Source organism: Fringilla coelebs (assembly GCF_963513975.1).
Source record: "Fringilla coelebs genome assembly, chromosome: 9".
NCBI lineage: Eukaryota > Metazoa > Chordata > Aves > Passeriformes > Fringillidae > Fringilla > Fringilla coelebs.
In genome coordinates this window covers 26,102,198-26,126,761 of record NC_140067.1, presented here as the reverse complement: position 1 = coordinate 26,126,761, position 24,564 = coordinate 26,102,198, and positions in this window count along the sequence as shown.

The following is a 24,564-nucleotide window of genomic DNA, read 5'->3' as shown; positions in this document are numbered from 1 at the left end:
TGCAGTTCAGTAAATATCTCTTGGAAACTATTAATAGTTTCTCTCTTTGCCTTTTCTCCTCCATGGGGGAGTCAAGGTAGGACACTTCCTTCCCCCTTTCACCTCTCCCTTCTCCTCCAAGCCAGCTACAACGGCTCTTGAGAATTTTGGATATATTTGGGATGTTGGACCAGCACATTCCTATTGCTGTGCTTCCTGACTCTGCACACCTGATCCCCATCTTTCAGTGAACTGTGGACAGAAAAAGAGATTTCACCTGTAATCCATGAGGGACAACAGGGCCAGCAGTTACAAGGCAGGGAACCAAGCAGCTGGGATCACTCTCCAGGGAATGGGGCAATGACCAAGTGATTGGGAAAGGAGCACAAACCTGTGGAGGTGACTTCTGTCAGGTGTGAAGGAATTCCTTTTCCTTTTCCTTTTCCTTTTCCTTTTCCTTTTCCTTTTCCTTTTCCTTTTCCTTTTCCTTTTCCTTTTCCTTTTCCTTTTCCTTTTCCTTTTCCTTTTCCTTTTCCTTTTCCTTTTCCTCTCCCTCTCCCTCTCCCTCTCCCTCTTCCTCTTCCTTTTCCTCTTCCTCTTCACCTTCTTTATTTCAGCCCAGGAGTTTTACCTTTTTTCTGATTCTCTCCCTGACCCCACAGTGGGGAATGAATGAACAAATGAATGAGGAGCTCTGTGGGGTTTAGCTGCCTGCAGGTTAAACCACCACAGGAAATATTGCTTCTTTTTGTAGGAGCGACGCCTTTGGCTTGTTACAATATTTAATATTTATATAACAAGACTGTACAGACCGTATTCAAAACTGTCGGCAAAGAAATGTTTAAAATGCCAGGAAGTTTCTGAGGTTAAGCATTTGAGTTCCATTCCTGATTTCATACTTCTTCTGCTAAAAGGAACTTGAACCCCTCTGTTTTACAAAACTTTACTTTCTCAGTTTCTCTCATTGTAGTACCAGTCTGCTTTTTTTTTTTCCCTTCAAAATCAGGATCTTTATGAAAAACATACCAAAAAAACTCTGAATCAAATTTCCTAATAGGATAAAAAATAATAATAAAAAAAAATTCTTGCCTGGATCACTGTTTAACAGTGATATCACTTTCCTTGATATATATGTACAATTGCATTTTCTAATGCAGGACCAGGCAAATATTGATCTCTTACCCTAAATAAAATTCAATGATATTTTCATCAAATGGAACACCTATAAGCTAAGAAGCTGCATTAAATTGGTTAACCATTAACAATTCACACTTTCCCAGCTAAAGTCTTTATTCCTTCTGTTATTTTCTAGCAAAGATGCACTTGACAAGAAAATGATTTTTCACTCTCTTGTTTGACATACTTATGCTGGGAAAACCTTCAAACATAGCTCAAGCCAGGAAGGCACTGGGGAATATTGCCTGAGCAAAGCACAACTGGAAAGAAAATTAATAACCTTTCTTTAGATGAATGCAAGAGAGGAGAAGAATTAAATAGTTTTCAGTGAAACAGCTATAAAGGAGTGATACAATGCTTTTCTACTATTCAAGGACCTTTAAATAGCCAATTTATTTATTGTTCAGCAAAGGCTGATGCCAGTAGCTCACTGCCTTGAAAACAGAACTTCACATGCACTGGCACAAACTGAAATTCCCTCACAACCTCAGCCTATGCTTCCAGTTGAGACAAAGTGCCAATTGACTTAAAAAGCAAATAAAAAATGCTCTTACCCCTATGTTCAGTATAAGAAGGAGCAATATTTTACAAGGTCTGTTAAAGTAGCTCCTGGTTGCTGGTGCAATATTTCTGACATCTGTTATTTCAACGCGATGTTTCCATTGGCACTCCAGCCCTTCAGCCAGCCATGAAAAACTGAAAAATGACTTTGTGCAATCGAAATGACAAATACAGATCTACAGGATCAGCCTTCAGCAAGAGTCAATGATCATAAATCCCATGTTTCCATTGTTTTCTTGAAAAATTTATGATGCAGTTTGGCTTGCTTTTCAAATAGATGCTGAGCACGTCGTCAGCAGAAGGATTCCAGAGCTCTGTAAGCAATAACCCCTGGGGTTTTTGTAGATCCTGAAGATTTGTCCCAGTGGGAAGGTTTGGAGCTTTACAGAAGCTTGTTGGACAGCAATTTATTACTTTATTTAGGCTTTTTATTAAGTTTTTATTGGGGTTTAGTAATTTATGATTTATTCTATACATCTTGAAACAAACTTCTTGAAGAGGTTGCTGAACCAGAGTCGTGTCATTCAACCCAGTGTGGAGGTTTTAAATCACGAATATTCCATGATTTTTACACAACAAGAAGGAAGAAAATAGGAATATAAAGGTAAGATAGGATTTTCCTTTGACAGGAAAAGGGGAAAAAAATACACCACAAATAAAATCAGAAATATTTCTAGATTCATTTCTCGTCTCTTGCATAATCATATTCATAATCCATGTAAAGCAAATTTTAAATTTCTCTATGGATGAAATAGAAACAATGAAATGGAAGGAAGGAAGGAAGGAAGGAAGGAAGGAAGGAAGGAAGGAAGGAAGGAAGGAAGGAAGGAAGGAAGGAAGGAAGGAAGGAAGGAAGGAAGGAAGGAAGGAAGGAAGGAAGGAAGGAAGGAAGGAAGGAAGGAAGGAAGGAAGGAAGGAAGGAAGGAAGGAAGGAAGGAAGGAAGGAAGGAAGGAAGGAAGGAAGGAAGGAAGGAAGGAAGGAAGGAAGGAAGGAAGGAAGGAAGGAAGGAAGGAAGGAAGGAAGGAAGGAAGGAAGGAAGGAAGGAAGGAAGGAAGGAAGGAAGGAAGGAAGGAAGGAAGGAAGGAAGGAAGGAAGGAAGGAAAGATGGATATGGATATGGATTTTGGCTGTCTTCACTAATCTTCCACTTCTCCTCCTTTGACACAGGGAACTCCTTTATCCCATCTGCCTCCTATAATATCACACATGAGACAAAGGAAGCTTGGAAGAATTTGCAAGATACTCAATAGATTTTATTTAAGACAAAGCTGGTCATGACCTTCTCTTTCTGTGCTTTTAGATTAAAAACAACCTGACATTGAAGAGTAATTTTACCAAATTAAAGAAACACATTTAAACAAGGCATTTCATGGAGCTGTTTTCTGTGGTGGTTATTCACACATCATTCAGGATGACACTAATGACATAAGGAAAACATTCAGATCCACACTAAGAAAGGTTCAGCAATCCTGACCATGGCAGATGAGGACACTTTTTTAACCTTATCAGTGCCAGTCTTTTGCTGTGAAAGGCCTTTCCTGCTTAACTTGACATCTTGTATTGTCTGATGAGCCATGTGACAAATTTCTGATGATCTATTCCCTCTTACACAGCTTCTGAGATTACAAAAGAAATAGGAAAATTATTCCATTTTTTAATGAGGAAATTTTAACTGTAAACAAAACTGACTAGCCTAGAATAAAATTTTGGAATAAAACCCATACCTTTTTCCTAGGGGGTTAGAGAAGAACTAATTCTGCTTTTCCCATCTCCTTAAATAAGGGAATTTTTTAAAATGGCAGACACTACTAAGAGTAATGTGTACATAGATGGTGCTTTTTCTTCAAAATAATAAGATCAAAATTGTTATAGAAATGTCAACAGTAACAAACCAACTCACTTCCCACTGTGAACTGGCAGGGCCCTTTAAAAACTTTTTTAAATCTTGGCAGATTCAATTCTATCCCTCTCTCAAAAGCAGTGGAAAAAAAAATACACAGCTTAAAACTTTCTGGTGATTTGTATGAGCAAGGAAAATGCAGAAATATTGTTGTTCAGAAATGTGTAGGCAGAAAAGTCATCGTCCTGGTAGCTGGAGAGTTGGATTTGCTGAGGGCTCTGAAATCCTGCTAAGCTTATTTCTTCTCAAGAAAGAATATTAAAACCAAAAGAAGGATCAGTAACTGTGCTGGAGAAAATATTGGTCCTCAGCAGCAGCAGAAAGCAAAGAACACACCAGTGAGGCACTGAAAGAAAATTTACAAGTGGGGAAAATCTTATCTAAGAAAGTCACACAAAAATTGAACAGAAACTACAATAATTAGAAAACATTTTCTACCCTGCTTGCTCTGCAAATGTATTTTGTCAAGATATATCCTGGAAATGAGTTGTCTGATCAAGGTTAGAACCCCAAAATTCCTAGGAATTCTCTATTTGAAGAGGGAGGATGAAGCAGTAGGCACAGATCTCATAAAAACAGGAGTAATTTTTTGTGTGACTTGGCACCACTTTTAAGCATCTTATAAATTCAATCCACATATGTCTATAGAAGTCACTTGTTTTAATGAACGTGATGTGTAATGGGGCATTTGGGTTTGGTGCAACTTGTTTTATATTAAAAAAGTGACAACATGCTTGTTTTATATTTAAAAAAAGTGCCAACAAGCAACAAACAGACTAAATTTGGAAGGAATGGGATTTCTTCTAGGGCAACAAATACTGTGTGATGCTTGAACATAGAAATGTAAAAAAATAACACATTCAGATTATTGAAACTTTCATGCTCACACGTCTCTCTGTGGCCTGTGAATTCTAAATCCAGAATGCAATTTTTCAGCTGATTATCTCTTTAGGCACCTAAAATGAAGTTTAATCCTTTTTACTTCATTTTGCATTGTGTCAGTTTCATGGCAATGAATGTGGAAGAATGAAAGCTAGAATGGAAATATAAAATAGGATTTCAGAGAATCACAGAAGGGGTTCTACAGGGAGCCCTTCAGAAGTTTTCCCATTATGGGACAAGATGGTTAAATACAGTTTTTCTTTTAGTCTTTTTTTTCCTTTTCCAACATTTGATAATATGTAATAAGTATGGAATGCATTATGTTACGTAGGTACATTTTTTTACCTGTCTATTCTTGCAAATGTAATTCAGAACTACCTTTGTAAGTTTTCTTCATTTAATTCAATGTGAATTAGAAGTGCAAACGATTATGCTAAGGCTTACAGTTAACATAAATATTTCATTTAACCCTTATTTTTTAACTGGTGCATACCACCAGATAGGGTTTTACATAACAGCTGATATCACCTTTCATTCTCCCACTGTTCTGTAAACCTAAAATAATCAATTTTCATGCCATAAGCAGCTGTTCCCTGAGTCTGTGTGTGCAGACCACTTGTCCCAGTGACCAGTTAGAGGTGGGCAGGTTTTGGGGGGGCCTTCACTGCCTCATGGCAGGAGATAAGCTGATGTATTCCTGAATCAAACATGACTGAGCTGCACATCTGGGCTGGTGGGCCATAACCAGAGAAAGCTGATTCTGGTGGTGTCATTAGAACTCACACAAGAATGTTCAAGGTCATAGTGTATTTAAAAAAAAAATAAATTATGCAGCTAACAACTAAAGCAATTGGAAAGAGAGTGATCAGAGCAGCACAGAGGAAAAGCTGCCTGCATCAAATAGCACTGGTCTTTGATATCAAAGCCTCTGAACAGACTTTAATTAGGTGCTGGGATTGCAATCTGTGCCCTCTGAAGGGCTGGTGGTGACATGTTCACAGCTGTTGGTGTGGAGCACACATGGACACACAGGCTGGTGGCCAGGGAGGCCATGGGAATAGCTGCCAGTTAAACCTAATTCCAAGTATGGAATATGGCTTTCTAAAGAAATGGGGCTTTATGTCCCAGCCCCACTGGTGCTCCTGGACTGGGAGGATTCAAATTAAGTGGGACAGCCAGTAGGTGAAGGAGCAGACAAGGAAGATGGAGAGAGACTCCTAACAAGAAAACATCCTTCCCTGACAGGGGCAGCCCTTTGTTCTTGGCCTCATGGCCTTTTTGGTCAGCAGGGCTCTGTCCTTCTCAAAGCCTTACAAAGGAAATTGAACTTTCCCTTCATTTCTGCTAATTTTGCCATGTCTGAGTAGCTCATGTAATTAACTTTCCCTTTTCCCTGATGATGCTAACCAGAAGACTGCTCTCCTGGTGGATGGATCCTATCAGATTAGCAACATGTTGCCTACAACAATTGCTGCAAGACCTATTATCAGTAAATATCTCAACCCTGGTGAGATCCCAAGGTGGGAATAATTTGTAGATGCCATGAAAATATAAAATAGGATCATTAAGTTTGGGAAAGCCTTCCCAGACCATCAAGTTCCAAATTGTGGCCAATTCCACCTTGTCAGCCAGTGCCATGTCCAGGCCTTCCTTGGACACCTGCAGGGGTGGGGATGTCCCCAAATATACTGACTTAAAGGATTTTCCTTAGATTTTCCTCTGTGCTGCCCTTCTAGACTATTTATCCCTACTTATCCAGTCAAAAATAATATTTCTGTTTGAAAATGAAAGTAATTTTGATTACTTATATTCTGATAAACCTCCAGAGGCATTCTCTGACAATGGATGTGCTTCCTTCTAACTGATTCCAGGCACGATTTTCAAATTCTCTTCTGTAACAAACACAACTCTTAGGAGCACTTGAACACCATGGCATCTTCCTTTAAGATGACAATATAGCCAAAGAAGGGAAAATGTGCCTTGCACACTGCAGCCTACATGGTTTCCATAGAAGATATTTGAAAGATTTTTATTTGCTTCTGGATGGTATTACTCCCAAATCAGGTAGATATGATTGTTATTATTTTTAACAATACTGAGAGTAGAGATTAAGTTAAATTTGCAGGTGATTTCTGCAGTCTGGCACAGGGATTGCCAGTGCTCTGTGCAGCAGAGAGCTGTCTGATCTGACAGGGTAGATTTAACCTGGCAGATTTATTTGTCAGGAGAAGGCTCCATGCTTGGCACATTTTGAATATCACAAATTCTTACCCACTGCCACAGCCCACTAAAGCACTTCACAATTACTCTGGGTTAAAATAATCAGTTTTCTGTTCCCAGTACTGTAAAATGGGCCAGTCCTTGAACAAAGGCTGTGCTGGAATTAACTTATAACAATCATTGTAGTCTTGCCCTCATGGCAAACAGAAGCTACCACTTAAATGCATCACACAAAAGGCAAAGTCTAAGGTTCCAGAGGTTTGAAACCATTAATGGGAGAAACAGAAAAGTATTCCCAATTTTAAATATCCAGGTACTGCATTCTTGTTGTAGGAACAGGAGAAAGACAGGTTTCCCCACAGAGTAAACCAGAGCAGGTTTAACTTGTGTATCTGAACATGCTGGTTTTTCTAACTGAGCTTTATAAAGCAGTCTAAAACTTGGCAACATGAAATTCTACTCCAAACCATCCTGGTATAGAGCACTAGACAAATGGTTTAAAGAGCACACAAAAAAATCTTCTCCCTGAGGTTGAGGATGCACATCAGTAACTTTCAGCTTTAGCCTTCTATTCTCAAGCCAAGGCTAGTGCTAGAGAATTAAAATGCTGCAGTATTGCAAATAACACTCCCATGACCACGTATCATTTTTATTTGCATTTCTTGCAGCCTTCTGGCATCTTATTATCCCCCTGGACACAGGGCCAGTAACCTTAATGAAATACCAGGAGATATACACAATTCTAACACTCCTAGTTTAATAAAAAAATGCTTTAAACTTCTTAATACAGAGCATATTATTGGCTGTTTGTAACAAATTCCACTTGGGAGAGCAGCTGGTGCATCAGTGAACCCAGTGCCCTTGACTTTATGTGCTGCCTATTATTTTGGGAAGCAACTCTGAGATACAAATAAATAGCAGACACTTTTTTTTTTTTTTGGAAATACTACCAGGATGAATAATCATTTACTGAGTCTCAGCAGTTACACAAACATCTCACATGCATTGCTCAGAGTATTCCCCCCACCTTCTGTAAACACAGACGTGAAATCACAAATCCTGTTTGCTAGGTCACACCAACTTTGGTGTGGGCAGCTTGCTTGGGGGAGCAGAGCCTGTTCCAGACACTCTGCCTGGGATTCTGAGCTGCCAAAGGGAGTGGGATGGGCGTGGGGTGAAGGGAGGAAGCTGGGGAGAGCAGCCTCAGGTGTAGGAATGCCGATTCCCTCAGTATCTCAGCGTGTCTTCAGTCCAGCTCTGCGCTCTTCCTCGCACCCTCAAAGTGCTCAGGATGGTTAGAATTCATTCCAGCAGTGACCACAAACTCACCAGCATCAGGTGTGGGGAGAGTGAGAGGCTCAGACACTAAATAAATTGGAAGGTAAATGACAGAGGAATGACCAGGGAAAAATAGGAGATGATGGAAATATTTCCCTGTTCATGATGCCCCAGTCCACTGGAGCTGCTGTGCATGTACAGAGAGGTGTCATTGATGCTGCTCTTAATTTCTTTGTTTAGCAATTTGTCTTGGAGGCTGTGAGCAGCTGCAGCAGCCCCATGGCCCGAGCCAGCATCACAAACCCTCTGCCTTGCACACCACAAACCTTTCGTGTCTGATGGAGCAGAAGTTGTTCCCTTGAGCTGCTTGTGAGTTATTACAGTTTCGCGGCTGAACGTTTCCAATAAGTGATTCTCTAACTTCATGGAAAAAAGATCTCATCTTTCTTAAATGAGCTCTTCCTTCATCATGAGCCATTTCCCAAGCTCTGCTCCTGATGCCCTGCGAGTCACAGCCAGCATGCCAGTGACACAGCCTCATTCTTTTGATGAAGTCTCTCAATAATCACCTTTGCCAGTAGACACTTTCCCCCAGCCCCCACAGATCCTCCATTCTTTCATTATTTTCTGGATTAGGACCAGATTCTTTGTCAGCCAGGGTTTTCCAGGATCTCATCAATAAAAGTCTGAATTAGCAGACATGATTCCAAAGGAGGTGTTTGATACTATCATTCTTCCATTCCCATATCCTTCCCTAACAAATTTCAAGAGTCATTTTATGATACACTGGCCTTTGTTAGCACAACAAAGTGAAACCCTACAGATTTTAACCCACACAGAGAAATTTAAATTCTGTTTTTCATTTTATAGCCTTTTGCATGGAAATTATTTTCTTTTACTAGGGTAATGCACATTTTAAGCACTTGGCACTGAATTTAGCAAGGCCTTGGAAAAGAAAAGCATGCTTTTATAAAACTTACAACAACCTTTAGAAAAAAATGAAAACAAAAAATGGATTTTTTGAATAGTGAATTATTTCTGGGGAAGGATAAGAAGCTGATTTGTTATTCAGAATGAGTGACCTACTGCACTTCTTCCCAGTGAGCATGGAAAAAAATATAATTGGGCTTCCTAACAATGGCATTTAGCATCAATATACAGTTAGAGGCTTCATTACTGAAACTCTGCATAGAAGTGACTTGGTAGCAGTCTATCAGCACAGTCCCCTTCTGCACAGCATTTTGAAGTTAACTGCTAAAGGACAGAACAATTTAGTGCACAAAAATATCTATTAAGGCTGTACAATACTTGAATGGAGATGTGTTTACAGAGGCACTCCTCAGAACAAGGGATATTTCCCTTTGTTCACAGCTCAGAACACAGAGTGGGTGCATTCCTGCCCCATCTCCCAGCCCTTAACTTTACAGCAGTCAAATGAGATTTTCCTCTCATGTCCTTGACTCTGCAGTCTGCTTAGAACTCAGCCTTCAAAGTGCACCTGTGAATCTCAGTGGTTAGAGGAATAGGTAACTGCTGGCTTGAGCACTTAGCCTCCTCCATAAAATACACAGGCTATAACCTATCCTGCAATTTAAATGCAAATAATATTTAAACAAGGCTAATCTGGTGAGCTTTTGTGTGTAGAGTGATATATGGGATGGAGATGTTTGAGGTGCAATAGTTTACTGCTCTGAATTCCTTTTCACATCAATCATCTCTCCACATGCATCAACAATTAAAATGGTTCATGGCTGCAGGGACTATGACAAACTAACATCATCATTTAAATGCCCATGATAGCACCTTTGAGCATAAGAAGCTGATAGGAAATGATAAAATGTTAATTATAAGTTGTAAGCAAAGCCAAGTACCTCTATTCATCAGTGACCTGCTGATTATAAATAGGGCTTGTTTGTACAGCCACCACACATACAGAAAAATCTGCTGGGGTGGGGGCTGCTCTCATTTAATCTTTTCTGTATAAATCAGCCATGGCCAGCTCTGCCTGTTGCCAGGGGAAACACATTTTTACTTCACTTTCCCATCTTATCACAAGGATATAATGGAGTAACTGTCCCTCCACCCAGAGAAGATATCAAGAAGTTAATCACAGAAGTTGGATTTTTCATCCTTCCCTAAAAAGGGGCTTGCAATGGGTGTGTCAGGATCAGCCATTCCTCTCCAGGCACTTCCTGCTCCTGTCCAGGCTAAAGGGACTGCTGACACTCATTTTTCCATCTTCCAGATGGCTCCTTAGCCTTGCTGTGTCAATTTAAATTGATGCTGACACAACCCAAAGAGGGTATTTTTTTTTTGTTTTGTTCCCTGTCCTGCAATCAGGGTAGTGATTCTGAATTGTGTTTAAAATGATTCTCCACTTTCCTCTTCCTTGGCTGTAAACCAGTCCTCGCTGAGACCATGCTCTAAAAAATATCATGAGTCACTTGGATGGTCTGTTTTATTTGAGCTGTAGAAATGAGCTGCAGAACTGTAGCAGGAATTAGACAGCTAGAAACATATTTTCCTTAGAATGTAGACCTAGAATGGATTTTTTTTTTAAAGTAAAAAAGTAGGCTTGACTGTAAACATGCTTCTACCTTTTTTCTATAAATATAAACTCATTTGCCACAGGACTATTTTACTAGTGCATAATTCCCTATGCAGTTATATAAACTGATACTAAATCTATATTACAAGGTGACCTTTTTTTTTTAATCCCAAGAAACACCTGAATATAGTAATATTCTCTAACTTTGCAGTATTAATTCCTATTTTTAAACCTATCTACCATTTCTTAAAATATTAAACTGGTCCTTGCCTCACTACAGTTCCTTGTTAAAAAAGGCACATTTCTGCCTATAATCACTTCCATTTTCCTTTTTTCTGCCTTTTTTTTTTTTGGTTCTACAACCACTTTCCGAGAAGCTAATCAATACCTGGAATATTTGCACTTCCAGGCTGCCAAATCCAAGAACTGTGAAACTTGGAGCAAAACCATGACCCAACACAGAGCAGCAGGAGTTTTCAGGCTTACATCCTCATGTTTGTAACCAAGACAAAGGCAGTGGGAGTTTGGAGAAGAGCAGTGAATAAGCAAGAAAAGTCACTCCACGACAAAGCACCGTGTCAGGCCAACATGAAAAGGAAAAGGAGGCTCAAAATGAAATGGAGACAAAGCATTCCTTTGCTTCAGTCTGAAATAAAGGCAAAAAACATAGCAAATCTGAAAATGAAATGTATCTGATGATCATAGAGATTTTTAAAAAATAATCTCTCCCAAGTTCAGCACTTTATTCAGGAATATATTACAAAATAAATCTGCATTTTTAATACTGCAAAGATCTTCAGCTGAAGTGTTTTGAGGTCACTGTTTCAAGTTGTTTGACTCTTGAATTCTCTAGAGAAGAAAGCCAAATTGATATGGTGGATTCTTGTTCCTTCATTGCTGCTTCTTCCTTGTTAGCCTGACTTACAAACCTGATCACAGCAACTTGTTCAAAAAATCTGCACAAACCATCCTCATCTCAGCTATGCACAGACCTGTTATAAAATATAAAGGGGAAAGTAACTTCCACAAGTCCTAATTTTTGTAGCAACTGAGAAAACCTGAGTTTCCTGATGTGGACTGAAATGCAGGAAGGTTGTATAAAAATGCAAAAGCTTTGCAAACAGAATAAATCTGATCACATCCAGTGCCATGTAATTGTTCAGTGTCCAGCCAATGCTGTTGGATAACAATGCACTGGGCTTGGACATGGAATTTGTTATTGTTTAGGCTGGTGAGACAAATCAGCCATTGAATGAGAACTACTCAGAGCAAGTCCATAGCAAGAACTCCCTGGTCCTCTTGGAGCAGAAGGAAAAGCAGAGGAGGTGAGAGAACCAGGATCTCTTTGGAATCATGGATCTGACCCTGTGTCAGTTTGGAGAATATTTCTGAGCACATTACATGAACCACTCTCTCTTTTGTCAATACAAAATTAGATTTGTTTCTGTTACAGGTGAGTTGAAAATGTAGAAATGGATAGTTCAAAATGCAATTAAAGCACAGCAGGTGTTTGCCTTGTTTGTTTGTCTGTTGTGGTGTTTTAAAGCATTCTGAAGTCAAAGAGGATCATGTGGATTCTGTTTGGATAAGATTACCATGCAGAGCAGCAGCTTTTTCTTTCTTTGTTTTGGTTTTTGGATTTTTGTTTGCCTGTTTGTATTTTTGTATTTGTGTGTGGCGGTTTGTTTGTTTTGTTGTTCGTTGGTTGTTGTTTGTTTGTTTTTGTTTGTTTGTATTTTCATTTGTTTTGCCTTTTTTTTTTTTAACATTTAAAGAATAAAAGATGTGTTTATGTTCCCATACAACTTCTGCTACAGAGATAAGCACACATGTAATGAGACTTCTGAAAAGACTTGGAAGAATTGTATTTTCCCCTGAGTAACCTTTTATGACAGACACAATATGTTGTTCCCACTGTTACATTAAGTTAATGATAAAGAAAACAAATTCAGAAAAAACATTAAACTAAATCAATAGACATATCAATTATTTACATTCTAATGGGGGAAAATTCTCTTTGAACTGAGCAGGATCTATGGCATAAATATAAAAATCAATAGGCAGAAGTCATAAGGGAGAGTTGCTGTTTGCAGCCTGCTGAATACTTAGGAGCTCCCCAGAAAATGAATGAATTCTACAAACTGAAATCCAGAGGTGGTGGCCGTGATCCATGAGCAATCCTGGATTTGTTCTTGTGATCACAAGGTTGGAACATGAAAGGATGTGTCTGTTGGAGCTCAACACCCCCTGCTCTGGTGGAAGGTGTCCCTGCTCATGGCAGGAGATGGGACATGGATGATCTTAAAGATACCTTCCAGCCCAAGCCATGCAATGATTCTATGAATTCTGGCAAAAAGCAGTAACTGAGTAAATTCTTTCCCCCCAGCAAATGTGTCCTTTTTGACCTACCCAGTCCCAAATGGCCCCACTATTAATTGTAAGCCAGCTTGATGTTTTCTACAAAAGGATAGCAAAGGTTTTTTCACTTGGGGCTAATGTCTCTTGATTTGGGCCCCTGCAGATATTGTTACTCCATGGTTTCATCTTCCTTCAAAGCTGACAAATAAACTTACTTGGGATTTTGCCACTTACCAGCTTCCTCCATCATTTTTCTCCCCATGCCATCGATGTCTTTAGAACATCTGCTCTGGCACATTTCAATGATCTGGAGCTGCAGAGGTGTTGATAATGAGAGAGATGTCCCCTGAAATTATTCCAGCAAGCCAGGGGTGCCAAACTGATGGAAGGGCTTTGGATTAGCACAATATCAGAAAGGTGGAAATGCTGAAACATAAAATTTAACCCCACTGTCACAAGGGCTGATCTGGTAGGACAGATGTAGCCCTATCTCTCTCCCTCAATGCCACAGTGATGTTTTTGACCTAAGGAATTCTTCTGCCATGACAGCAGGTCACCAGAGGGAAGGAGAGATGCACAAAAGCTTTAAATAAGTCTTATGTGACTCTGTTTTTAAAAGCCTAATGTTACAACAGGGCATCACTGGTTCATAACCTTGGGTTTCCTGCACTAGAGAAATTATTTCTATAAATGCTCTTTAATTTTTTTTTTTTCATCCATGCCATCTTTCATATTGCCTCTGTGGTTGGGAGGGGTGAAAAAAGATTTCCTTTTTCACCTGTCCCTCCCAGGAATTTTCAGTAACACTGAGAATTTATCCACAATTTACTGATCAGTGAACATAACAAATGTTTCTCATATTCATCTACATTCTACCTGTTAAAATTAGCAAACAAATCAGCCATTTCATGTTTAATTCTTTAATTTTTCCAAAATAACCCTTTAAAAGGGCAGAGTTCTAATGAAAACTATCTGCTTAGCTCTAATCCTGGATGCTTCTTTGTGTTCTACTGCCATTCTGTTGTCCCACCATTTAATTTATATGACACAATGCTCCATCAGTGACATTCCACAAGACTTTCAGTGAAAAACTGTGTGTAAAAATGGGAAGGCTGCGTGTTTTGGAAACAAAATGCAATTGCCAGGGCTTGAGATTGAAGGCTAATCACCAGAACCATAAATCCAGGAAGGATCAGAGGTGCAATGGCAGGCAGGGGAACCCTAAAAACTTAATCAGTGCAAATAGATTGCTGCTTTTCTCCACTCCTCAGGGGCTTTCTGAGGACAGGGGCTGTTCCTGGCACTGCTGGGAAGCACACCAGGATGAGCCAGGCAGAGAAACCCCCAGGATGGGCAGGAGGCACGAAGGGATTATTGACAGCAGGGTTCAATAGGGGAGGGAGTCCCTCCCAGAGGGAGTCTGGTGTGCCTGGATCCAGTTCCAGTCCCAGGCTTGGGCAGGGGCTTTACAGGTGTAATTGAGCCTTTATGTGGCTTTGTCTCCCAGGATTAAGGATGGCAAATCAAATATGTTTATATAAATAAAATAAATGGTTTCTTTAGATGAATGGTGATAATTATAATGATTAGACTACAGATCTTAATCAGAATTATTTACTGCACAGTATAGGTAGCTCTGACTACTTCTGTAGGGCACTACTTGTTGAAGCAGTGATATTAAATCTGGCAGAATAATTTCTCAGTAGAGATGGATGTCACTCACCCACCCCAATGACTGTGGGCAAATCTCTTCAGCCCAGCCTTGAGGGGTGTCCCCACTCCAGGGAAGAATCTCCACACATGTGCCATGAAAGAGATGAAGATCCCTCCTCTAAACATTGGCACTGGGTTTTTGTAGTGTGAAGTGTTGGTAATCACAGGACTGTTTAGTGATTAATGGGATCATTTGGACCAAAAGTCAAAGTTTGCCAGGCAAAGTGACACAGAATGCTTGTTGTAAGAGAGATTGCAGTTTTACAAAGGTGAACATTTAGGTGCTGGCAGTGTTTAGAAACACACAGCTTTAAACTTGGACAAAAATAAGGTCAAAATGTCTTTTGTAAAATGGTTAATTCCAGCCTGGATGAGTGAAGAATTTCCAGTTAATAGATGTGAAGATAATCTTATCTAGTGGCTTGATTCCTTCCTGAAAAGATTAGAACTATTTTCCTAATTGCATTATTTGTTAGGCAGTGGATAAAGTTAAAAAATGAGCTTTCTTCAGGTTGTAGCACGCTTCCACCCAATTCTCAGTACCATGAACAAAGCTTTGTAGGCTGGGCTTGCCCAGGAAGAAGACCAGGGAAAATCATGACACAAAAAGATCAGTGATTTATTAGAACTGGTTGGTTGTGTTCTTGTGAGGTTTTTGGTGGTTTCCTTTCCAGTTCTTTGCATCAACCCCTAAATATGGCAGTTCAGTGCAATTTAAAAATCAGACATATCCTCACCTTTTCTGTTAAACCCTCAGGTCCTGGTCTTGCAAAACACAACCTTTGAGCTGCAATGCTAGAGAATAATGACAAACTATCCTCTCAAAAGGTTTTGGGTATGAAACCCCTGGTACTTCATTAATGTTTTTTACCTGAGGGTTCTAAAACCCCATCTCTCAAGATTCCTTCTGTACAGGCTCTTTGTAGTTTTTAAAATGGACCATTTGAAAGAACCCCTAGGAAGGTCTTGACAGTTTTAACTTCTCATGCATATGTGACATGTACTTTGAACAGTAAATTAACCTTTTGTCACTCTTGGAGAGGACAGTTTTTAAAAACAAGGGTTAGCTTTGGTAGTCAGTAAGCATAAAACTGTCTTTTTATGATTAAATTTAATTGCTGATAAATACAAATAGAGAGAAAAACACATTCTCCCTTTGGCAAACAATAAATATGTAGACTGGGAGAGAGATCTACAGTGCTAGAATATGTTTACCAGTAAAACCAACTACTTTGCCCCTAGACACCTTTTGTTCTGTCTACTCAGAAAACATTTTAACCAGAAAACCAAATTCTCATTTTTTTCCTCAAGTCTTTTATTTTTCCATCCTACACTGAAATTCTTCAGATAGTTTGAAAATGTTTCTCAGTCAAATATTCACCTGAGCCTTTTTCCTGTGTATTTATTGAAAAATGCCCGGAGCTGAGCTGCACAGCTCTGCTTTTTAGGAGAAAAAGATCCATTGTCAAATTAAACTTACTCTGACAAAGATTTCAAATATCACTTCGTGGCAACTATTAAGTACAGCTGAGAAGGATGGTTTGTTTCTTTGGGTTTTTTTACAAACTATACTACTTTTGGATGTTTTTTGTAGTCTGCAATACATCTCCCTGTAAATCTTCTAAGTTTCAGATATGCACAATCCACCTTGGGCCTTTTGTAGGAGTTATCACATTGCTTGGACAACAGAAATGGAGAGGTTGAACATGCACTTAGGCTGGCAGAGGAAGGGAATTATAAGTAAATCTATTAGCTTTTTCCTTTTTCTTCTCCAATTCAGTCCTGTCTTTTTTTTTTCTCTGCTAAAGGCCTGCTCCAAAGCCTGTCCCAGTCAATAATAGTCTTTCCCCTGGTTTCAGTGGACAACACTTCAGCAGTTCAGAGTGTTGCTGATGCATTTACATTTTCTGAACTAAATTAGTTGCTCACAGCTAATTTATTGCAGTCATGAAAACCCAGCCACTTTCCAATTCTTGGCTTTTATAGATCAGCTAGCATTTGGGATTGAGAAGATTAAAGCTGCTAAAGAATCAATTGGCTGAACAAGTAGAATGCATAGAAAAAAACATTAGGAAAGCTCAATGATGTACTACATTATCATTAAACATCAATAAGAACAGGGAAGGAAAGCACAGGCAAAATTTTTTATACACAAGGAAGAGGGTATATAGAACCCAAAGGCATGAGAGATCTGGGTTAGGTCCCTTAGCTCTGAAGATGAATAAAGGAGCTCTAACACAATTTGGCTAACCCTTCTTTGTTTCCCCTGCTTGCATAAGGAAACACATTCCATAAATTAAAAAGCTTCAGGGTTTCTTTTACATATTCCACATATTTTGACTGCATTCTATATCACTACATGAACCATTACACGATACATATCCACCATCTTACTCACGCTCATTACTTTCAATTTGTGGCAAGACAAGCTCTCCTCCATCCCTTAATTAGCAGTAATGAGGTAATGGCAATGGCCATCTGCTCTGATTAGGGGAATCAGTGACAAGAGCTGCTTGTGCTCACCTCGTGTTTGCTCAGTGCTCTGAGGTGTTGCACTGTAAGAGCCCTTCTCAGGCAGAGAGCTCCATCTCTCCCGCTTGGAAACATCCAGTACTAAAGTTTTCCCAGGATTTGCTACGTGCTCTCACATTTCCAGGCTGGGATTAGAGGAACAGAGGAGCTGCTCAGCATTAAACAATTGTGCTTCAGCTTGCTTTTCCATAGCTACTTAAGAAGCAAAACTCCAAACAAAGATTTCTTCAAAATCTTTGAAAATCTGGCCATAAGTCTCTCTGTATATAGATCTCGGTCTAAGAATGAGAAAAGATAAGACAAGGGAGTTTACAAAGTCTTTCTCCAATTTTTCACCTTCCCTTTCACTGTAGGCAGGTGTTAACAGCCTAAACCATATTTTCTTTATTCATATTTTCTTACTTGGCTTTTGAGTGGTCAAATGAAGTTCAGCAAGGCCAGGTGCTGGTGCTACACCTGGGTGGGGCAATCCCAGGCACAAATCCAGGCTGGGCAGAAAATGGATTAGGAGCAGCCCTGGAGAAGGACTTGGGGGTGCTGGGGCTGAGAGCTGGGGCTGCCCCAGCCCTGAACCCCCAGCCTGGGCAGCAGGGCAGGGATGGGGATTCTGCCCCTGTGCCCCTGGGCTCAGGTGAGACCCCACCTGCAGAGCTGCCCCAGCACAGGAGGGACCTGGAGCTGCTGCAGAGAGCCCAGGGGTGGTCAAGGAGATGCTCCCAGAGCCCCTCTGGAGCCAGGCTGGGAGAGCTTAGGGTGTTCAGCTGGAGAAGAGGAGGCTCCAGGCACATCTTAGAGCCCCTTGCAGTGCCTAAAGGGGCTCCAGGAGAGCTGGAGAGGGACTTTGGACAAGGGATGGAGGGACAGGACACAGGGAATGGCTTCACACTGCCAGAGGGCAGGGTTAGATGGGATTTTAGGAAGGAATTGTTCCCTGTAAGGGTGGGCAGGCACAGGGTGCCCAGAGGAGCTGTGGCTGCCCCTGGATCCCTGGCAGTGTCCCAGGCCAGGCTGGATGGGGCTTGGAGCACCCTGGGGCAGTGGAAGGTGTCCCTGCCCATGGCAGGGGATGGCACTGGATGGGCTTTAAGATCCCTTCCAACCCAAACCATTCTGTGATACTGTAAATTTTGCACTTTGATGAATTATTTTTCAGATATTTTAATAGATATATATTATGCTTGATTTAATTGTATAAATATTAATGTTTATATTTCCATCTTTATATACAGATTATATGTAAACTGTACAAGTTTTATCCTTAGTGACAAGGAGATACCTGTCTGGTAAAACTGCGTAGGAAATGGAGCAGAAGCCTAAAATCTTCATTTCTGTCTCTTTTAGTGGCTTACAAAATGTTGAATTCTTGCTTTCTTTGTCTTACTTTCCATTCTCTGGTAATCTGAGATAACATTTAATTCATCTATAAAGCTCCATCCTATTTATAGGAGGTAATAAAACTTAGCAAGAAATTATGAGGAAAACATGTAGATGCATTTTTCTGTGTTTAGGCTTTGCACTTCTTCAGCATTCAGAATGCTGGAGAAACTGAAAGATGATGAGATCCCCAGAAAAATCAAGGCAATATGTGAGTTAGTCTTGAATGTGCTTATTTGGGTGAAAAATGGGGGAAATAACCTTAATCATCTCCCTCAAAAAGTATAATTTCTTAGTGATTCTTGTCACACCAAGAGTAGGATGATAACTACCAATTAATGCATCTCTGGTTACAATTTGGAGCTTTCCAGTTACAGATTAGCAGATATTAAGACTCAAAGCCAAGCTCTGGTCAAAAGTCTTTCACCATCTTTCTTAAATCACCTTTGCACATCAAAAGGCTCCAATAAAATCCCACTGGAGCCTTTTGTTCTCTAAGCCTTGGAACCTCAATTCCCGCAGACTTCCTGAAATGAAAAAGGTGTTCTTGTCCTCTGACTTCTGTGTGACTTGCCCTGACACTTCTTTTAATTAATAATCACAGTATAAATGTTATTTATGGATTTGAAGGAAGAACACACACAAATGAAATTCATGAAAGCATGTTTACTTCATTAACCTAAAAGGAAACAAAGATGTTTCCCTGTTCCAGCTCCAAACTCACTGGAAATTTGGAGAAGCTTGTTTAAGAAAAAAGAGAGGTGACTGTGCTCTATCAAAGAACGTGTAAAACTGTAATAAAATGTCAGTTGTTGGTCCTGAGTTCTACTTTTTATTAATTTTATGGTTTCAAAATTACTTTAAAAATACTCTTACTCATGTAATTTTTCTAAGTCAGCCACAAAAATAGTGGTAAATATAGAATGTCACAACATATACTGTTAATGTTATTAGCAAACCAAAGTTTCCAGGAGCTGCTAGACTTAATACCATCTTCTTGTCAGAGAAATATTTGTTATTGAAAAACTTCCAACGTAAATCAGTGGAACACCAGGTAAAGCAGATGCCAGGCTGAACTTTTAACAATCTGTGGAGAAACCTTGATATACGGCAAACTCAATGAAACAAATGTTAGATGTTAATTCAGGTCACAAATAAAAGCTACTTGAAGAAATTTAATGCCAAAGTTGAATTTTAAGGTGCTCTTAGGATGATTAATTGCTGGAAGAATGTATGAGACTGTTCAGTGTTTTAGATGGCCCTTAAAAATAACATCAGTATATGAAATCTACTTCAATTTCTCCATCTCCTTGAAACCAACCAGTTCATCTTTCTGCTTCTAACCTGAAGCTTTATCTCAGTTGAGATCTCCAACATGTTCATTGCTGAAGAGTTTGCACTTGCCCTAGATGAGATTTTTCTCTAGGAAGGCATCTATAAAAAGTAGAGTGGTATGTTATAAATAAATCAAAACAGAAGGGTGATCTGAAATCTTCTCTGTTTTGATAACTGTGTTAGCCAGCTTCTGTCCTATTGCTCTAAAAACATGTACAAGGACAGAGAGTTTCCATTTGCCTTATTAAACAGGATGTGTTTTGGGCAGAATTCATAATTAGGAACCCATTTGAAAATTATTATCCTTTGCATTACTAAAAATGGACGTCAAGCCACTGACACTTTGTCTTGTTGATAAATATTTATTTTTTTAAGTAGTAGACATTGAACCCATTAAATGTACCAGAAGATGAAGATTGAATTATAGTTCTCTGGCAGCAATTAAGCTGGTGACTATTTTTGTGTCCCTGTTGAACATTAGGCCAGGGGGGATGTTTGTGAGCAAGATTTGTGCAGGTTTGATCCTGGAATATTTATTGTGCTAGGACAGGGAGGAATATGTTTATCAGGTGATATTTCATTAGACCCAGCATCAACTTTGTCTCTACATTACAAAAAATCACGTGTTCCAGAGGTTACATATTTCACACAACAAAACAATGTATTTCAGAGTGACATAAGACCTTCAGCAGGTTACACAACTGCAAAATCTTTTAGAAATAATAATAATAATTGAAAATACTAAACAGAAAGATTTCTTAATGAACATAGTAATGGAAAGAGGTCAGTATTTCAAGGTAGCCTTCATTTAAGGAAACCCCAGTCCTCCAGTGTGACACAGAACCATAGATTCATTAAAATTGGAAAAGACCTCCAAGATCATCAAGTCCAACCTTATCAACATCAAGAACCCCAATCTTCAACTCGTTGCAGAAGCTAGCAAAGCAACAGAGTGGTAACAGATTTACTTTTCCCAATATATTATATCTTCAAAGGAGGAAAAGTGATTAAGTAATTTAAGTAATTCTTAAAATGCCCTCTGAAATTCAGGCAGAAATAACATTCCCTTGTTGAAATGGTGACAGCCAATCTGAAATCAAATAAACCCCAGTGAGTAAGTAAGAGAAATAAGTTTCTGATTCCTCATGGCTACAAGGCAAGTGGTGACCTCACAAAAGAGTTTGGATAAATTAATTAAAATAAACATTTTTAATATCCACCAGATTGTTATCTGCTGACTTTTTTATTCTGTTGGCAAAAATTACTAATTAAGACTAAACATAAGCATTGCTTCCTCTATTTGATGTGTCAGTTTGGGCATCATGTTGTTCACAGAAGATGAAAACAAGAAACCAGATATTCAGTAAAAAATAGAAGCAGGAAACAGGTCATGGGTTGGAACTGCTGCAAATTTAAGATGGGCTTAGACAGAATGTCAGAATCTGTCTCTCAAACTGAGATCCAAGTCTTCCCCCTCCAACTGCAATTAAATGTGATGCACACCTAAGTACCACCTGTACTTTGTACCACAGATTTCTTTGGGGGCCTTTACTCAGGTTTCTTTGTATGTCAGCCCTGATCTAAATTCTTCTGCACACTGAGCACTGGAAGAGTTGTGCCAATCATCCACAGAGAGCACTTTGGGCTGGAAAGGATCTTAAAGATCATTTCATTGCACCCTTGCCATGGGCAGGGACACCTTCCACTAGCCCAGGTTGGTCCAAGCCCCATCCAGCCTGGCCTTGGACACTGCCAGGGATCCAGTGGTTTAAATTTGGGCAGAAAAGGAGCACTACAGGGCCACAGGAATGGCAAAAGTGATTCACATTTTTGAAGAGCTTAAATTTCCCAAGTGTTCGCAAGAAAACTCATGTGCTGATGTGACAGTGTTATTTTCTGTAGTGGGGTGTCCCACCATAGAAATAATTCTGTGAATACCAACAAGATGCTGCAAACCCTTGAAATAAAAATCTTGATTCTTTAGAACAAAGCGTAAATTTAAGCAGCAGATGATGCCTTTTTTTCAAAGAATTTGACAGAAACTATTTTCTTCTGTACATATGAGATCTGTTTAAATTGGTAAGAGAAGGAGTTAGTAAGAACATAGAGACTGAGTTTTGCTTTTGAATTTTTTGTTTTGTAGAAAGGCACTTATTATTCTAAGAAAGGCACTCACTCTACAGTATTCCTGAATTTACTGCACCATTAAAACACAGTAATCAGCTGCAGTAAAATGCTATCAGGGTACCAAACACAGTGAGTGTAATGAAGCAGCTGCTACTGTGATCATCAGGATTTAGATTTTTGTCCCTACACAAATGAGAAATAAGATAAACATAGAGAAATTAAGAAAAACTGATATAGATCATACTGTCATGATTAGGAAAGTGACATTTAGAGTAGAAAATCAGCATATTTGTGATGTTACCTAACATCACAAGAAAATGAAAATATTGCATAATGGATTAGCAATATGTGACTTTACCAGTGGTCTGAAGGTGCAGCTCACATGATGCTTTAGACAGGGGGTGTTCTCTGTGATATTTCTATATTCAGATATATGAGCCAAATTTGTTTGTTTGACAACTCACTTTCTTTAGGATTCTCTAAAGAAACAAATGCTTGTTTGTTTTCATAACAAATGACAGTTATTATGAGTTTATTCATAGACTGTCAGTGTTCCTTCAAGATAGTCATACCTGACTTTTAAAACTCGGAAAAAGCTTCAAAAATTTGTTGATCCAAGATTAAAGCATTATTTGGAGTTCAAGAGAACAAAGCATTACAGGAGCTGATTCTCCCAGAGTTTTTCTCCCAGAGACTTTTGATTTGTACAGCAAGGATCCTCATTAGGAATCTAGACTGTCTTACCTCTCTGACAGACACGGTGCCAGAGAAACAGGGAATGCTCAGAGAGCTTTCTGTCAGAGTCATAAATATATAAATACCTTTATGGGTTTGCTGGTTAAGATGCAGAAACTAAAGATACAGAATGTTATTAATATATATTCTGAAAGGTGAAACATCCCTGATACCAAAGTCTTCTGAAACTTCACTTACAAGCCAGGAAAGATTTGTTTTTGCAGATTAGTTATCCAAATGTGTAAAATTGAAATCTTGATCTAGAGAAGGGCAGATCCAAATTAAATGCACCTAGCAAGAGCTGCTTGCAAAGATCTGCCCAGTTGTACAGTCCACACTGGGTAGATATTAACATAATAAGAGAAATTTCGTCTAACTATTTACCATGGAGCTGAGCAGTATTTGCTCAGGGTTAAACTATTTCAAATTGATGTTTCAGAGCACAAGTCTGATTAAGAGTGGCTGAGGGAGCTGGGGAGGCTCAGCCTGGAGAAAAGGAGGCTCAGGGGGGACCTTGTGGCTCTGCACAGCTCCTGACAAGAGGGGACAGGCTCTGATCCCAGGGAACAGGGACAGAATGAGAGGGAACAGCCTCAGGCTGTGCCAGGGGAGGCTCAGGATGGATATTGGGAAATTTCTTCACAGAAAGCATGTTCAGGAATTGGAACATACTGCCCTGGGCAGTGCTGGAGTACCTGTCCTTGGAAGTGTTCAAAAAATGTGTGGCTGTGGCACTGGTTGGGCTGTGAACCTGTTGGTGGCACTGGATTGATGTTTGGACTTGATGACTTTAGGGGGCTTTTCCACCTGTGAATCTCTGATTCTTTGCCTGAACGCTGTTCTCATACCAGATGAACTTCCTTGACTTTGACAAAAACCCAAAATATAAAATTCAAACAATGTCTGCACAGTCTTTCTGGGTCTTCATCAAAACCTTGAGGGATGTGCACCAGGAAATGTGCTGTCTCATGGTTTATATGTGGCATGCATGACCAGGCCAGGTCTGGAATATCTCTGGAGTTTTGGTTCTGAATGGAGAATTCATCAGTGAAATGGGAGGTAGAGCACTGTGAGTACCTGTCCTGTCCCCCTGTAAAGGGGCAGTTGGGGGCAATTATTTTTGATAGATTTTTCAGATGAAAATAAAGTGCAAACATGGCAAATATTATATCTGAGAACCATTTCTTGATCAAGAAGGGTAAGTGTTCCTACCTAAGGGGGATAGAAAAGAGAGCAGAGAGGGAAAAAAAAAAAGGGTAGGGCATGTAAAGTCTTGGATTTCTTAATATTTCTTAACATATTTTGTGGTGGTGAAACAGGAGGCCAAAGGCCTGCAAACTGAATTCTGATCTGAGCTGACAGAAGCCATGAGAAACCTGACAGCTCTTTGTGAGAACAGAGTCTGCAGCAGTGAGAAACAACTTGTTTTCCCTGAGAAAGAGCTCTAAGACTATGGAAAACAACCTGCTTTCCCTGAGAAAGAACTCTAGGACTGTGATAAACACTAACCACCTGTATAAACTGTTTTCACACTGTTAGATAAAAAAATGAAAGCAATATGTCACAAACAACTCTCTGTGCATGTACACATGGGGGGATTGAGTGACCATTCAATACAGGGCAACAACTTGTTACTGATCAGCTGGGGATAGACAGGGGATGCTCTTTAAAAACCCCATGAAAAGAGACTCATGGAATAAACTGGGGTGGATCCTTTTCATTTTGCACCATGAAATGTGTCTGACATCCTTCTTTATCAAACACCACAGCGACATTTTTAACACTGTGCAACAACAGAACTCAACAATTCGGGTATAAATTCAATATTCTGCATGGTAATTTTGG